Source organism: Triticum aestivum, chromosome 7B (assembly GCF_018294505.1).
Source record: "Triticum aestivum cultivar Chinese Spring chromosome 7B, IWGSC CS RefSeq v2.1, whole genome shotgun sequence".
In the NCBI taxonomy this organism is placed as follows: Eukaryota; Viridiplantae; Streptophyta; class Magnoliopsida; order Poales; family Poaceae; genus Triticum; species Triticum aestivum.
In genome coordinates this window covers 713,065,376-713,081,398 of record NC_057813.1, presented here as the reverse complement: position 1 = coordinate 713,081,398, position 16,023 = coordinate 713,065,376, and positions in this window count along the sequence as shown.

Genomic DNA, 16,023 nt, shown 5'->3' with positions numbered 1-16,023 from the left:
GCCTCCTCTCGCCGCCTCCGCCCGGCTCCGCCCCAGCCGTCGCCCCCAGCCGTCGTCGCCTCCCAAGCGCCCCGCGCCCGACTCCCGCCCTCCCCGCCGCCTCGGGCGCCGCCGTCCATCGCCGGCGCAGCCCCGCCAGCTCGCCGGCGCCGCTATCTCCTCCGCGCCGAAGCTCCGGCGCCGCGCCGCCGCTCGCCCCGTGCCCCGTCGTCCCTTGGCCGCGCCGCCCGTCGTCCCCGAGCACCGCCGCCGTCGGTGACGTCTCCGGCCGCTGCCCTCGCCGAAGCCTGCCGCCCTCGCCGGAGTTTGGGTCCGGTCAGATTCGTCCAGGTGGGACGAGATCCACCGGGGTCCTGAACCAAATGTCGTGCCCCGTCCCACTCCGCTCCGTCCCGGATTCTCCCCGTCCAATTTCCGCGGAGGTGAATTTTGGCTAAGTCCCCGAATCTGTGTAGATTTCATGCCATGTTCATTGCATCGTATCTCTGCATCCGTAGCTCTGTTTCGTGTATGTAATATGATAAATCATTCGCCTCAACGAGTACATCATTTCATTGCATTGCATCATATTCATTTGAGGTCATCTAGACGCCTGAATCATCGTTGTAAGAGTGCTTCATGATGTTTTCTGCTGTCTGTTAACAGAACGAGCTCTTTTGTCATTTTTGCCATGATTGATGTGTGCATCCTATGAGGTTGATGTCTACATGTGTTTTGAACTATGCCATGTCTTCTTTACATAGGTGCTTACCATGTATTTTTTTGATAAATGTGGTGACTAGCACAAGCATGCAAACTAGGCATCATGATGTTGCTGATTTTAGTCCCTGTTCTGCTGTTATTTTGATGCCATGTAAACTTGATGCTATAGAGAGATCCGTGCTTATTTTGAGATACTTCAGTAAGGATGTTTTGAACATATGGTTATTGTCTATTCATTCATGCCCTTATTTAAAATTATGGAGTAGGCTATCATGTCCTTTTCGTGCTCTACTTTTACTTCAAAATGTTTCCTGGCAGATTGTTTACATGTTATTCAATTTTGCCAAGCTTGTTGTAGTTGATCCTTGCATGCTATGAACTTGTTCTTGCCTTGTTTTGTTTCGTAAACATGTCTTCTTGATGATGCTATGCTTATCTTGTCATGCAATGACTTGTGGTGAGTGAATCGAGCTTGTTAAGTAGTGTACTTGATGTTGCTGTTTTGCTAGGCTGAATCTGTTATTTCGCGATGCTATGTAAACCTGCTTCTACAAACCATCCTATGCATAATCTCGAGATGATCACTAAACATGTTTTGTTCTACATGTCATTGTATATCCATCCATGCCCCTGGTTGTATTTATAGGTTGTTGTAGCTTGTTGTAATCTTGCTCTAAAGTTGCTTCATAATGTTGTTGTCAACCTGTTTACATTAAGTTCAGTTGTTACCATGGTTGTTCCTAGTGTTCCATGCACCCTATGAACTTGCTCTTGCCATACTTAGCTTCAGAAATATGTCTTCTCACTGTTGGTTGCCTTTCCATGCCATGTGTTGCTCTGTAGTGAGTGGCACCAGCTCATCTACATGCCTTCATAATTCTGTTTCTGCCATGTATGAATCTGTAATATAACTTGCTATGTTTACATGGGTGCCATTATATCTTCTGATCCTTTTTGGCTTATGGTCAGTAAGGGACTTTGGATCTATGCTTTGAGTAGAATCATGCCATGTCTTTGTTTGCCATTATAAGTTCATGTAACATGTAGTTTGATAGCTCTAAACATTGCAACGTGATGTTATTTTCTGCAAAGTCTGAATTGTTATTGTTTGCAATCTTACCATGTGTGTTTGAGCATGTTCTAGTGATATCTGGAGATAGCTCAGTGTTCATGTTTTGTAATGCTTTACCTGTACATCATGCCCATGCCTTTTGTTTTTTTGTTGAGGTCCTGTAGCATATTGTTTTGATGCTTGCAATATGCCTAGTTGCTGTTTTGGACAGCTTGTCCTTTAAACTTGTTTCATGTGTGTGTTGAACCGTTGCTCCGTTTTGAGTGTGCTCTATATGAAACTTGCTTGATTTTGCTTGTAGTTTCATATTATCATGTTGCATCCTTGTTTTGAGGTGTTTTCTTGACGTTTGGGTGCATTTTGCATCAATGCCATGTTTGACTTGTTTTGCTCATATCTTCTAGGCCGTAGCTCCAAATCTAATGAACTTTATATGTAACTTGACTAGAATCTTGTGTAGATCATCTTTGTGCATCTTAACTTGCTGTTTAACAACTTGAACATAAGGTTTATTCAGATCTGGACCAATCTCGAAATTTGCATATGAGGACTTACCGGAATTGTTATATGTTGTTCCCGGCCTCATTTAAACTTGCTTTGATATGTTGCTCTTGTTTGCATCATCTCTTGCCATGAGTAGCTTCATGTATCCTTGTCATGCATCATGCTTGTTGTGCATCATGCTTTGTTCATGTGTGGTGTGTTTACTATGTTGTGTGCTTCTTCTCGATAGTTCATGTTTCGTTGCGATCGTGAGGATTCGTTCGTCTCCACTTGGTTCGGCTTCATCCGTTCGTCTTCTTCATGGACTCGTTCTTCTTCCTTGCGGGATTTCAGGCAAGATGACCGCTACCCTGGATCTCACTACTATCATTGCTATGCTAGTTGCTTCGTTCTATCGCTTTGCCGCGCTACCTATCACCTGTTTATCGAGCCTCCCATATTGCCATGAACCTCTAACCTTTGACACCTTTCCTATGCAAACTGTTGTTTGGCTATGTTACTGCTTTTGCTCAGCCCCTCTTATAGCGTTGCTAGTTGCAGGTGAAGTGAAGATTGCTCCATGGTGGACAGGATTTTGGTTGGGATATCACAATATCTCTTATATTATTAATGAATCTATATACTTGGTAAAGGGTGGAAGACTCGGCCTTTTGCCTAGTGTTTTGTTCCACTCTTGCCGCCCTAGTTTCCGTCATGCCGATGTTATGTTCCTGGATTTTTGCGTTCCTTACGCGGTCGGGTGATTTATGGGACCCCCTTGATAGTTCGCTTTGAATAAAACTCCTCCAGCAAGGCCCAACCTTGGTTTTACCATTTGCCTCACCACCACCTATACCTTTCCCTTAGGTCGGCCAACCCGAGGGTCATCTTTATTTTAGCCCCCCCCCCCGGGCCAGTGCTTGTCTAAGTGTTGGTCCGAACCGAGTAGACTGCGGGGCCCCCTCGGGGATACTCGAGGTCTGGTTTTACTCGTAGGATGTCTCATCCGGTGTTGCCCTGAGAACGAGATATGTGCAGCTCCTATCGGGATTGTCGGCGCATCGGGCGGCTTTACTGGTCTTGTTTTACCATTGTTGAAATGTCTTGTAAATCGGGATTCTGAGTCTGATCGGGTCTTCCTGGGAGAAGGTATATCCTTCATTGATCGCGAGAGCTTGTCATTGGCTAAGTTGGGACACCCCTGCAGGGTATAATCTTTCGAAAGCCGTGCCTGCGTTTATAGGAAGATGGGAATTTGTTAATGTCCGGTTGTAGATAACTTGACACCAGATCCGAATTAAAATGCATCAACCATGTGTGTAGCCGTGATGGTCTCTTCTCGGCGGAGTCCGGGAAGTGAACACGGTTTCTGGGTTATGCTTGATGTAAGTAGGAGTTCAGGATCACTTCTTGATCATTACTAGTTGACGACCGTTCCTCTTGCTCTCTTATCGCTCTTATTTGCGTATGTTAGCCACCATATCATGCTTAGTCGCTGCTGCAGCCTCACCACTTTACCCCTTCCTTTCCCTTTAAGCTTTGCTAGTCTTGATACCCATGGTAATGGGATTGCTGAGTCCTCATGGCTCACAGATTACTACAACCACAGTTGCAGGTATAGGTTATGCGATGATCATGACGCGAGAGCGATGCTTGCTTGCGTTGAGTTCTTCTTCTGCTCTTCTTCGATCAGGGATAGGTTCCAGGTCGGCAGCCTGGGCTAGCAGGGTGGATGTCGTATGAGTTTCTGTTTATGTTTCATCCGTAGTCGGATGTTGCTCTCATGTATTGTGATGTTGTATTCGTGTGGCATTCTATGCCTGTTGTATGTATCCCCATCTATTATGTAATGTTGATGTAATGATATCCACCTTGCAAAAGCGTTTCAATATGCGGGTCTATCCTTGGTGGACCTTCGAGTTCCTTTTGGATAGGGTCGCATATTGGGCGTGACAAGTTGGTATCAGAGCCTCGACCGACCCTAGGAGCCCCCTTGATTGATCGTGTAGTTTGGCCGATGTTGAGTCTAGAATAAACTGTTTTGGAGTCTAGTTATATCGGAGAGTAGGAATTCTTTTTACTCCTCAGCCCCTTCGTCGCTCTAGTCAGGAATCTTGATGTAGGTGTTTTGAATTACTTCTCTTCCCCTTCAAATTTTTCTTTAGGATCACGTAGTTGGTTTTTTCCGATCGTTGTTCCTCAGCTCTTTTCATCTGGTGCATTTCTCGTCAAGTCGACTCGAGCCTCTTCATCATTGAGTTCAATCCTCAGTAAAATCTCAACGAAGTTGTTTTTCTATCCTTAGTTGTTTTCTTTCCCACCTGCCCACCCTTCTTATTCTCGGAACCGGAGTCCATAATCAAGTATCCATCCTACTCCTGCGAAGCCTTTTCTTTTCTTTCAACTAGTGTTTTCTCTTCAAGATATTCGTCGATTTCCCCTTCCAAGTTGCTTTTGTTTTACCGCCCTCCCACCCTTTTCTTCCCGGAGTCTGTCTCTCTCTCGACCATCAATTTCATTCATATGGACCCTCTTCAGTCTTCCCTCAATCATTTCAACCGGTGAATTCTCGTCTCGGTGGACATTTTTCAGCTCTTTTTCTTTCCGGTGGACTCAATTCAAGTTTTTCGGGTGATCATATTCTTTTCCTTGGATCAAGTGTTCTCCTTGCTCGTTCTCCTCTCGCCAGTTTATCCTTCCGGAGTATTCAAGACATCTCAGGAGATTCGTCTGTGTTCCAATTAATTCGAGGTTGCCACCTCATTCAAATAATTCAACTATTCCGGTACATCATCTATCTGTTCGTCATCCTTTTCCAACGGTGTTATCTCTTCAGTGGGCCCTAACCCACAGGTCTTTTCCCAGGATCTTACCTGACTCTTCTATTTCCCTAGAGTTATTCTCAATTCTTTTTTAGTCTAACGTAAGAATGGATTCCATCAGTCACATGCCTTTTCAAGATCGTTTTCAAATTCTTTTCATTGTTGGCTCAACCTCTCTGCTTTTCATTCTTCCGGAGTTTCTCAGTAATTTTGGTGGTGTTTCTCGTCGTCAGTCGAAGACCGAAGAAGAGTTTTCCTTTAAATCTTGTCCGTTCTCTCAAAGATTCGCGGTTCTAGCTTCTTGTTATCCTATCGAATTATTCCATTTGTCAGATATTCCTTTTCTCAACCATCCGGAGTTTATCAGAAGTTGATTTCTGTTTCTTTTCACCGGAGGTCATCGTTCCAGAAGAATTCTTCATCCTCACATTTCAGCTATCGTTATCCAGTTATCCCGGTGCTTCGTTCAAGTATTCTTTAATCAGCTCATGACCTCTTTGTTCTTTTGCATCTAAATCCCCTCAAGCATATTTGTTCTTCTAATTCTTCCCAGTGATTCTTTCTCTTTCGGCAGTCATTTCTGAATTCTTACGGTGGTTCCTTCAGATTCTTTTTATTTGATTATCATTTTAATTCATTCGTTCTTTTCAATCCTACCGGTGGTTCATGAAGACTTTCTCAAGTTTTGTGCTATGTTCCCCCTTAATCCTTTTTCAAGAAGAATAAGTAGTATGCAAAATCCATTGCTTGTCATCAATTTAATTTGATGAAGGATAAGCATACAATAAATCTTATTATTATTTCCTCAAGTGAGTAATCCTTTCCTTCGGAGTTTGTTCTTGTTGAATAAATTCTAGTTCCAAGTGTTTTCATCTTTTCTTTTCCCGAGTTCATTTAACTCGGTCATTTCGTCGGAACCCCCATCTAAATCATCGCAATGCTCATCTTATTTTTTCATCCTTCATTTTATCTCGTCATTCTTTTGTTACCGGAGTTCTTCATGGTGGCTCGTCAAGATTTAATTCATTCTTCAAGAGTTCATCAAGATTTTGTTGGTGGAGTTCAAGTATCTTTTCTTCTCGCGTCTCGAAGCGCAAGTAATTCTTCATTTTCTTCTGAAGTGGAGTTTTGCATTTCTTTGTTCTTCTCAGATATTCAAATCCATTCAACCTTTCCTTCGAAGTTCTTTTCATTCAACTCTTTCAATTCTTCCGGAGGCATTGCATTGTTCATCTCGTCAAGTGTCATCCCATCTTGTGAAGTTCATGTTCTTTTCCTTCCATTTTCAGTCGGAGTGCTGCCTAAATCCTTTCAGTATTATTCGTTTCTTATCTTGTTTTAACCGGAATGGTTTCATAGTCTATCTGATTCCGTGAGCTTTCGACTCCCGTAATTCTCGTCGTTCCTCTCTTCTTCTCGAGTGCTCTCGATTCTTTGCTTCTTCTCTTGAGTTCTTGTTTCACCTCATCCCTTTTTCCCTTCCGTCTCGGTCCTAAGATCTCGGGGCGAGATCTCTTGTTAGTGGAGGAGTGTTGTAACGCCCCGGATTCGATGCGCCAGGTGTCCGCCAGTTATTCGATGTCATTGCCATGTTATTTGCTTGCGTGTTGCATTTTGTCATGTCATCATGTGCATCTCATTTTGCATACGTGTTCGTCTCATGCATCCGAGCATTTTCCCCGTTGTCCGTTTTGCAATTCAGCGCTCCTATGCCCTCCAGCATTCCCCTTTCGTCTCTCATTGTGAGCGGGTGTTAAACTTTCTCGGAATGGCCCGAGTCTTCCCAAGTGGCTTGGTATAGCACCGGTAGACCGCCTGTCAAGTTTCGTGCCATTTGGACTTTGTTTGATACTCCAACGGTTAACCGTGTAACCCGAAACCCCCCTTTATCTTTGCAGCCCAACACCCCTCCAAAGTGGCCCAAAACCAATCCAACTCCCTTCCATGCTCTCGGTCGTTCGATCACGATCGTGTGGGCGAAAACCGCTCCTCATTTGGACTCTCCTAGCTCCCTCTATCTATAAATATGTGCCTCCCCCCGAAATTCGCGGATGAAAATCCCCCGAAACCCTAGATCTCATCCCTCTCCGCGCCGGACACGTCCGCCTCCGGCCGGACGCGTCCAGCCGCCGTCCCGCACCCAATCCGGAGCTGCCGCGTGGCCTCCCGCGCCCTCCCCGCCGCCGCGGCCCACGGAGCCCATCCAGGGCCCGCGCGGGCCCGCTCCGCGCCCGCCGCCGCCCGTTCGCGCCGGCGCCCAGCCCGGCCGCCGCCGCCGCGCGCTGCCCACGCCGGACTTTGCCGGACCTCGCCGTGCCGGGTCCGCATCCTCTCGCCGCCTCCGCCCCGGCCGTCGCCCCCAGCCGCCGTCGCCTCCCAGGCGCCCCGCGCCCGACTCCCGCGCTCCCCGCCGCCTCGGGCGCCGCCGTCCGTCGCCGGCGCGGCTCCGCCAGCTCGCCGGCGCAGCCATCTCCTCCGCACCGAAGCTCCGGCGCCGCGCCGCCGCTCGCCCCGTGCCCCATCGTCCCCTGGCCGCGCCGCCCGTCGTCCCCGAGCACCGCCGCCGTCGGTGACGTCTCCGGCCGCCACCCTCGCCGAAGCCTGCCGCCCTCGCCGGAGTTCGGGTCCGGTCAGATTCGTCCAGGTGGGACGAGATCCATCGGGGTCCCGAACCAAACGTCGTGCCCCGTCCCGCTCCGCTCCGTCCCGGACTCTCCCCGTCCAATTTCCGCGGCGGTGAATTTTGGCTAAGTCCCCGAATCTGTGTAATTTTCATGCCATGTTTATCGCATCGTATCTCTCCATCTGTAGCTCCGTTTCGTGCGTGTAATATGTAAAATTGTTTGCCTCAACGAGTACATCATTTCATTACATTGCATCATATTCATTTGAGGTCATCTAGATTCCTGAATCATCATTGTAAGAGTGCTTCATGATGTTTTCTGTTGTCTGTTAACAGAACGAGCTCTTTTGTCATTTTTGCCATGATTGATGTGTGCATCCTATGAGGTTGATGTCTACATGTGTTTTGAACTATGCCATATCTTCTTTATAGAGGTGCTTACCATGTATTTTTGTTATCAATGTGGTGACTAGCACAAGCATGCAAACTAGCCATCGTCATGTTGCTGATTTTAGTCCAGGTTCTGCTGTTATTTTGATGCCATGTAAACTTGATGCTACAGAGAGATCCGTGCTTATTTTGAGATACTTCAGTAAGGATGTTTTGAACATATGGTTATTGTCTATTCATTCATGCCCTTCTTTGAAATTATGGAGTAGGCTATCATGTCCTTTTCGTGCTCTACTTTTGCTTCAAAATGTTTCCTGGCAGATTGTTTACATGTTATTCAATTTTGCCAAGCTTGTTGTAGTTGATCCTTGCATGCTATGAACTTGTTCTTGCCTTGTTTTGTTTCATAAACATGTCTTCTTGATGATGCTATGCTTATCTTGTCATGCAATGACTTGTGGTGAGTGAATCGGACTTGTTAAGTAGTGTACTTGATGTTGCTGTTTTGCTAGGCTGAATCTGTTATTTTGCGATGCTATGTAAACCTGCTTCTACAAATCATCCTATGCATAATCTGGAGATGATCACTAAACATGTTTTGTTCTACATGTCATTGTATATCCATCCATGCCCCTGGATGCATTTATAGGTTGTTGTAGCTTGTTGTAATCTTGCTCTAAAGTTGCTTCATAATGTTGTTGTCAGCCTGTTTACATTAAGTTCAGTTGTTACCATGGTTGTTCCTAGTGTTCCATGCACCCTATGAACTTGCTCTTGCCATACTTAGCTTCAGAAATATGTCTTCTCACTGTTGGTTGCCTTGTCATGCCATGTATTACTCTGTAGTGAGTGGCACAAGCTCATTTACATGCCTTCATAATTCTGTTTCTGCCATGTATGAATCTGTAATGTAACTTGCTATGTTTACATGGGTGCCATTATATCTTCTGATCCTTTTTGGCTTATGGTCAGTAAGGGACTTTTGATCTATGCTTTGAGTAGAATCATGCCATGTCTTTGTTTGCCATTATAAGTTCCTGTAACATGTAGTTTGATAGCTCTAAACATTGCAACGTGATGTTATTTTCTGCAAAGTCTGAATTGTTATTGTTCGCAATCTTACCATGTGTGTTTGAGCATGTTCTAGTGATATCTGGAGATAGCTCAGTGTTCATGTTTTGTAATGCTTTACCTATACATCATGCCCATGCCTTTTGTTTTCTTGTTGAGGTCATGTAGCATGTTGTTTTGATGCTTGCAATATGCCTAGTTGCTGTTTTGGACAGCTTGTCCTTTAAACTTGTTTCATGTGTGTGTGTTGAACCGTTGCTCCGTTTTGAGTGTGCTCTATATGAAACTTGCTTGATTTTGCTTGTAGTTTCATATTATCATGTTGCATCCTTGTTTTGAGGTGTTTTCTTGACGTTTGAGTGCATTTTGCATCAATGCCATGTTTGACTTGTTTTGCTCATATCTTCTAGGCCGTAGCTCCAAATCTAATGAACTTTATATGTAACTTGACTAGAATCTCGTGTAGATCATCTTTGTGCATCTTAACTTGCTGTTTAACAACTTGAACATAAGGTTTATTCAGATCTGGACCAATCTCGAAATTTGCATATGAGGACTTACCGGAATTGTTATATGTTGTTCCCGGCCTCATTTAAACTTGCTTTGATATGTTGCTCTTGTTTGCATCATCTCTTGCCATGAGTAGCTTCATGTATCCTTGTCATGCATCATGCTTGTTGTGCATCATGCTTTGTTCATGTGTGGTGTGTTTACTATGTTGTGTGCTTCTTCTCGATAGTTCATGTTTCGTTGCGATCGTGAGGATTCGTTCGTCTCCACTTGGTTCGGCTTCATCCGTTCGTCTTCTTCATGGACTTGTTCTTCTTCCTTGCGGGATTTCAGGCAAGATGACCGCTACCCTGGATCTCACTACTATCATTGCTATGCTAGTTGCTTCGTTCTATCGCTTTGCTGCGCTACCTATCACCTGTTTATCGAGCCTCCCATATTGCCATGAACCTCTAACCTTTGACACCTTTCCTATGCAAACTGTTGTTTGGCTATGTTACTGCTTTTGCTCAGCCCCTCTTATAGCGTTGCTAGTTGCAGGTGAAGTTGAAGATTGCTCCATGGTGGACAGGATTTTGGTTGGGATATCACAATATCTCTTATATTATTAATGAATCTATATACTTAGTAAAGGGTGGAAGACTCGGCCTTTTGCCTGGTATTTTGTTCCACTCTTGCCGCCCTAGTTTCCGTCATACCGGTGTTATGTTCCCGGATTTTTGCGTTCCTTACGCGGTCGGGTGATTTATGGGACCCCCTTGACAGTCCGCTTTGAATAAAACTCCTCCAGCAAGGCCCAACCTTGGTTTTACCATTTGCCTCACCACCACCTATACCTTTCCCTTGGGTCGGCCAACCCGAGGGTCATCTTTATTTTAGCCCCCCCCCCGGGCCAGTGCTTGTCTAAGTGTTGGTCTGAACCGAGTAGACTGCGGGGCCCCCTCGGGGATACTCGAGGTCTGGTTTTACTCGTACGATGTCTCACTCGGTGTTGCCCTGAGAAAGAGATATGTGCAGCTCCTATCGGGATTGTCGGTGCATCGGGCGGCTTTGCTGGTCTTGTTTTACCATTGTCGAAATGTCTTGTAAACCGGGATTCCGAGTCTGATCGGGTCTTCCTGGGAGAAGGTATATCCTTCGTTGATCGCGAGAGCTTGTCATGGGCTAAGTTGGGACACCCCTGCAGGGTATAATCTTTCGAAAGCCGTGCCTGCGGTTATAGGCAGATGGGAATTTGTTAATGTCCGGTTGTAGATAACTTGACACCAGATCCGAATTAAAACGCATCAACCGTGTGTGTAGCCGTGATGGTCTCTTCTCGGCAGAGTCCGGGAAGTGAACATGGTTTCTGGGTTATGCTTAACGTAAGTAGGAGTTCAGGATCACTTCTTGATCATTACTAGTTGACGACCGTTCCTCTTGCTCTCTTCTCGCTCTTATTTGCGTATGTTAGCCACCATATCATGCTTAGTCGCTGCTGGAGCCTCACCACTTTACCCCTTCCTTTCCCTTTAAGCTTTGCTAGTCTTGATACCCATGGTAATGGGATTGCTGAGTCCTCGTGGCTCATAGATTACTACAACCACAGTTGCAGGTACAGGTTATGCGATGATCATGACGCGAGAGCGATGCTTGCTTGCGTTGAGTTCTTCTTCTGCTCTTCTTCGATCAGGGATAGGTTCCAGGTCGGCAGCCTGGGCTAGCAGGGTGGATGTCGTTTGAGTTTCTGTTTATGTTTCATCCGTAGTCGGATGTTGCTCTTATGTATTGTGATGTTGTATTCGTGTGGCATTCTATGCCTGTTGTATGTATCCCCATCTATTATGTAATGTTGATGTAATGATATCCACCTTGCAAATGTGTTTCAATATGCGGGTCTATCCTTGGTGGACCTTCGAGTTCCTTTTGGATAGGGTCGCATATTGGGCGTGACAGTTTGTCAAGATCCAATGAATTGCGGGTTTATGATCAAGTTTATCTATGAGAAATATTTGAATCTCCTCTGAATTCTTTTATGTATGATTGGTTATCTTTGTAAGTCTCTTCGAATTATTAGTTTGGTTTGGCCTACTAGATTGATCTTTCTTTCAATGAGAGAAGTGCTTAGCTTTGGGTTCAATCTTGTAGTGTCCTTTCCCAGTGACAGCAGGGGCAGCAAGGCAAGTATTGTATTGTTTCCATTGAGGATAAAAAGATGGGGTTTATATCATATTGCTTGAGTTTATCCCTCTACATCATGTCATCTTGCTTGATGTGTTACTCTGTTCTTATGAACTTAATACTCTAGATGCATGCTGGATAGCGGTCGATGTGTGGAGTAATAGTAGTAGATGCAGGCAGGAGTCGGTCTACTTGTTGCGGACGTGATGCCTATATACATGATCATGCCTAGATATTCTCATAACTATGCACTTTTCTATCAATTGCTCGACAGTAATTTGTTCACCCACCGTAATAATTATGCTATCTTTAGAGAAGCCACTAGTGAAACCTATGGCCCCCAGGTCTATTCTCTATCATATAAGTTTTCAATCTACTTTATTTTGCAATCTTTACTTTTCAATCTATATCATAAAAATACCAAAAATATTTATCTTATCATATTATCTCTATCAGATCTCACTATCGCAAGTGGCCGTGAATGGATTGACAACCCCTTTATCGTGTTGGTTGCGAGGTTCTTGTTTGTTTGTGTAGGTGCAAGGGACTTGTGATGAGCCTCCTACTGGATTGATACCTTGGTTCTCAAAAACTGAGGGAAATACTTACGCTACTTTGCTACATCACCACTTCCTCATCAAGGGAAAAACCAACGCATGCTCAAGAGGTAGCAGCTGATGATCCTCCACCTCCACCCTATATTGCCGCAATGATGCAACAGTTTGTGCTGAATCGTTAGTTTATGACTAGATTAATGGCACCAACTTCCGAACCAGAATGCTCATCAACAGCCTGCCCCAATAACACTGCAAGAATTTGTGCGTCTCAGCCCGTACATTTTCCGCAACTCCATGAATCCTATGGATGCTGATGGTTGGCTTCGTGACATCCTGTTTGAGATGGAGTCAACTAATGTTGCTCCTGCCAGTTATGTCACCTTTGCGATGTTCCACTTGAAAGGTCTAGCTGCTCAATGGTGGGAAAGCCACAGGGGTATGCTGCCTGCAGTGACTGTAACCACTTGGCAGGAATTTCAGTTAGCCTTCCGTGCACGACACATTCCTCAAGGTCTGATGGACCAGAAGAAGAAGGAGATCCGCAAACTCTCATAGGGCACAATGACTATGGATGAATATCACAGGAAATTCCTTGGATTGTCTCTCTATGCTGCGGATGACATCTGCACTGACGCTCGCAAGCAGGAGAAGTTCCGTGAAGGATTGTGTCCCGATATAAAGCTCGCGCTTGTTGCTCATGATTGCACAGACTTTGTGACACTTGTCAGCCAAGCTTGATGAACTGAAACTGATCTTACTAAGTACCAGGAGTCGCTCAAGCGTACTCGAGACGTTGGCTCATCCTCAAGTCGACCTGCTCATAAACGTCGAGTCTGGATCCCACACAATGTTCATCACCGCACTGCTCCAACACCAAGGGCATCTTATGTTGCACCTTGTCTGCCTCCGCCGCCGAGACAGCTAACGATTCAGGGTGGACAGTCCAATGTTGTAGCTCCTCCCCATAATGATGGTTTATGCCGCAAGTGTGGTCAGCCAGGGCACCATGCTGCCAGCTTCCGCCCGACACAGAATCAAAATACACAAGCTCGTCAACCCAGAAACCCAAATGCCAGGCCGCCTGCACTCAGCCATGTTCATGTTAATCATGTAAAGGTTGAAGAAGCTCGACGGGACCCCAAAATTGTGATAGGTACCCTCCTAGTGAATTCATTCCCAGCTTCTGTTCTTTTTGATTCAGGAGCATCACATTCTTTCATTTCTGAATAATTTGCATGCAAGCAAGAATTGTCGTTCGAAAATATGTACCCTCCACTAGTGGTTAGCTCTCCAGGCTCCAGGTGGCATACCTCGATGATAGCCCATGACAACCAAATTGAAATTGGAGGATTAATTAGTATTCACTGCTTCACTTAGGGCCCTCAAGGTTTCTACCATAGATGTTATTCTAGGCATGAATTGGTTGGGTCCTCGCCAAACCCTGATTGACTGTGCTGCTAAGACAATCCAGCTCACTCACCCTTCTAGCCAGACTGTCCAATACTCAGCCCGAACAGCTCAGGATGCCGAGAACCAGATATATGTTCTGAATGCATTGAATGCTTCACCTCTTGAGGGAATAGAGAACATTCTAGTTGTTCATGATTTCAAATTCATCATAGACTTGAAACCGGGCACAAATCCTATTGCCAAGTGACCCTACAAGATGCCGCCACATGAACTCCTTAAACTTAAGAAGGAAATCGACAAATCTCTTCACAAGGGATTAATTCATCCTAGTTCCTCTGCTTGGGGAGCACCTTCTCTCTTTGCCAAGAAGAAGGATGGTATGAATCGTTTGGTCCAAGATTACCGACCTATCAACCAGGCAACAATTCAGAACAAGTATCCGCTTCCCAGAATCAATGATCTGTATGATCAACTTACTGGCTCCTTAGTATTCTCTAAACTTGATTTGAGGTTGGGTTACCACCAGATCTGGTTTCGTGCAGAGGATATTCCCAAGACTGCCTTCGTTACTCGCTATGGTTCATACGAGTACACCGTTATGTCTTTTGGCTTGACCAATGCTCCAGCAACGTTCTCCCGATTGATGAACTAGATATTCATGGAATACCTCGACAAGTTCGTTGTGGTTTATCTAGATGATATCCTGGTATATTTGAAGAATAAAGAAGAACATGTTGAACACCTTCGACTTGTTTTGGAAAAGCTTCGAGAACATCAGATGTATGCCAAGTATTCTAAGTGTGAATTCTGGCTACCCGAAGTGACCTATCTTGGGCATGTCATCTCCAAGGATGGTATTACCGTCAACCCGGAGCGAGTTCAGGCTATTCTTGATTGGACTCCTCCGAAGAATGTCAAGCAAGTCAGAAGTTTTCTTGGACTCGCCAGCTATTGCCGTCGATTTGTTGAGAACTTCTACAAGATTGCCAAGCCCCTGACTGGTCTGCTTCACAAGGGTGTCAAATTTGGTTGGACAGAAAAGTGTCAGGAAAGTTTCCAAGTGCTCAAAGACAAGCTGACTTCTGCCCCAGTGCTTGCTCCACCTGATACTAAGGACTTCGTCATTTACTGCGACGCTTCACATCAAGGATTAGGCGGTGTCCTAATGCAAGAGCGCAAAGTGATTGCTTATGCCTCTCATCAACTGCGCCCTCACGAAGAGAACTACCCAGTTCATGACCTCGAGCTTGCTACTGTCATACATGCACTAAAACAATGGCCACATTACCTTCTTGGTAATCGTTGCGAGATCTTCACCGACCACCAAAGTCTAAAGTACCTGTTTACTCAGCCAGATTTGAACCTCCGTCAGCAGAGATGGATGGAGACCGTAGCAGACTTTGATTTCAGTATTTCCTATACCCCTTGAAAGGCTAATGTAATGGCTGATGCTTTGAGTCGCAAGTCATATTGCAACCATCTCGAGGTTCACAAATTTCATACATCGCTTGTGGATCAGAAAGCGGAACCTCCATATTGTTCCTCCAGGTGCACTCGCTCCCCCTCCTAAGGAGTTCCACAAGATGAACCTCTGTGTTGTTACCCAAGGTTCCCTCAATACCCTGGTTGTCGAGCCAGATCTCGTGGAGAGCATCAAGAGACTATAGAAGTATGACTCTCAAGTTGAGAAGATTAAGCGCTACCTCGTAGAAGGAAGGCACTCGTTCTTCACTATTGAAGATAATAACATATTGTTCTTTAAAGGTCGCCTAGTGGTTCCTTCAAAAGACAACCTGGATATGATTCAGGAAGTTATGAAAGAAGCACATGATACTCCGTTGTCTATTCATCCTTGTAGCACCAAGATGTACCAAGACATTCATCAGAGATTCTGGTGGTCAAACATGAAGCAAGACATTGCTCTCTATGTTGTTGAATCTGACGTTTGCCGTCGTATCAAAGCAGAACATCAAAGGCCTGCTGGAACTCTGCAACCTATCTCTATTCCTGAATGGAAATGGGACCATGTTGAAATGGACTTTGTCACTGGATTTCCCAAATCGCAGAAAGGTAATGATGCTATTCTTGTCGTCATTGACTGACTTTCTAAAGTTGCACACTTTATGGCCGTCAAAGAAACGATTACTGCTAGTCAGCTCGCAACACTCTATATGTCCAGAATTGTTTCACTTCATGGTATTCCGCTGGTGATCAGCTCAGACC